This window comes from Lemur catta, chromosome 5 (assembly GCF_020740605.2).
Source record: "Lemur catta isolate mLemCat1 chromosome 5, mLemCat1.pri, whole genome shotgun sequence".
NCBI lineage: Eukaryota > Metazoa > Chordata > Mammalia > Primates > Lemuridae > Lemur > Lemur catta.
In genome coordinates this window covers 88,118,809-88,119,515 of record NC_059132.1, presented here as the reverse complement: position 1 = coordinate 88,119,515, position 707 = coordinate 88,118,809, and the positions used below count along the sequence as shown (strand labels likewise).

Here is a 707-nt window from a genome sequence, read left to right as displayed (position 1 = left end):
TATTAATAATATAACAATTTGCACATAAATTAATGATACCAATAACAATTCATTGCAATATTTCCTCAGTCTTTAAAAAGTTAACATGTGTATGCAATATATTATTAAAGAATTGTGTGGGAAAAATAGACTAATTCCATTGTAATTTGGTTATAAATGGAAACAAAACATTTACTAATAATTCTTTAGCATTTTCATAACCAATATATTAAGTAATGAAAACATCAAGTACATATATTTTTAACAAAGAATTATTCATTTCCATTGCTTAAAATTTACTCTTTAAGTGTTATAGCTCTTTTAGAATTTGTCTAACAGGTTTTCCAGTTCTCACTGGAAGACACCCATGCAGGTCATTCTCAACAATAGAGTTGTTTGTCTTGGGTTTAAAAAAGTAATAATCTTTAATTAGTTTTTGACTAACAAGAAATAATATTGACAGGTGGTTATTGATGGAACTGATGAAAGGGATTCATTCATTCATCTCTTTTTTAATCGAATTAGCACTGTTTTTAGAATGAGTTTTAAACAGTCTACTGAATCTCAGGATACAGAAATGAATGAAACATGGCCCCTGCCTTAGCACTCTGGTAGCAAATGTTAACTTGCAGATATTCTACATTATGCAATCAGTGTAAAATAAAGGCATGTCAAAAGAGCTCCAGAGCTCATAAAAATATTTTTCTCATACGTTTTCTCACTTTCTT

General features: G+C 28.6%; 1 non-coding gene across 1 annotated transcript; it reads left to right on the top strand.

Moving 5' to 3' along the window:
• Positions 1-284: 284 nt before the first annotated feature.
• LOC123639037 lies at positions 285-348 on the top strand. Its single transcript, XR_006735607.1, has one exon. It is a non-coding gene; the product is annotated as a U7 small nuclear RNA (small nuclear RNA).
• Positions 349-707: the final 359 nt, after the last annotated feature.